The following is a 726-nucleotide window of genomic DNA, read 5'->3' as shown; positions in this document are numbered from 1 at the left end:
GTTGCTCGTTAGGATTAGATGTCGGACAGTTTATCGAGAACAACTCGGATTGAGGTATCTAGACCTGGACGAGAATTTTGCAAGGAGAAGCACTACTATTATTGTTAGTAAGTCAGTGAGTAGAACCACTTACAAAGATACTCTAATATTAAAATAAATGCTCGTATGATGAAACGATTAATTAGGATAAAAATGACGTATCTTAAAAAAATTAGATTCTTCTTCATTTATACCTTGTATTCAAATAGATTTTCTTGTTTAAATTCGTCCATTTAAAAATTTTCATCAGCTGTCTAAGTCTTTTTAAAAGATAATGTGACGCGCAGATTATTTTAATTTATACGGGTCAATGATCTGTCAAGTTAGTCGAATTAGTAATCTGCAACAAAAAAATAGAATCCCAGTTTTTATTAGGCTGGACCAGAACATAATTAAAAAAATTAAATACACAATTAATTAATAAAATTCATATTTTTATACGAATCTCAAATATATTTGATATATTGAATAGTAATTTTAGTATTATCCATTTCAATTATTCAACTTTCAACCTCAAAGATTACGTGATGAGTCAGTCATCAAGATTCAAGAGGTACTATCAAAATGACACGTGTTGCCGACCTTCTTTTCCTGGAAAAGACGTGCACACGTGGCTTGTGTTTTGAGCACAAACCATCTCAGGTGACATTATTATTATTGAACTAACAAAATCGCCATAAATTGATG

Source organism: Arachis ipaensis, chromosome B08 (assembly GCF_000816755.2).
Source record: "Arachis ipaensis cultivar K30076 chromosome B08, Araip1.1, whole genome shotgun sequence".
In the NCBI taxonomy this organism is placed as follows: Eukaryota; Viridiplantae; Streptophyta; class Magnoliopsida; order Fabales; family Fabaceae; genus Arachis; species Arachis ipaensis.
This window is presented reverse-complemented; position numbering follows the sequence as displayed.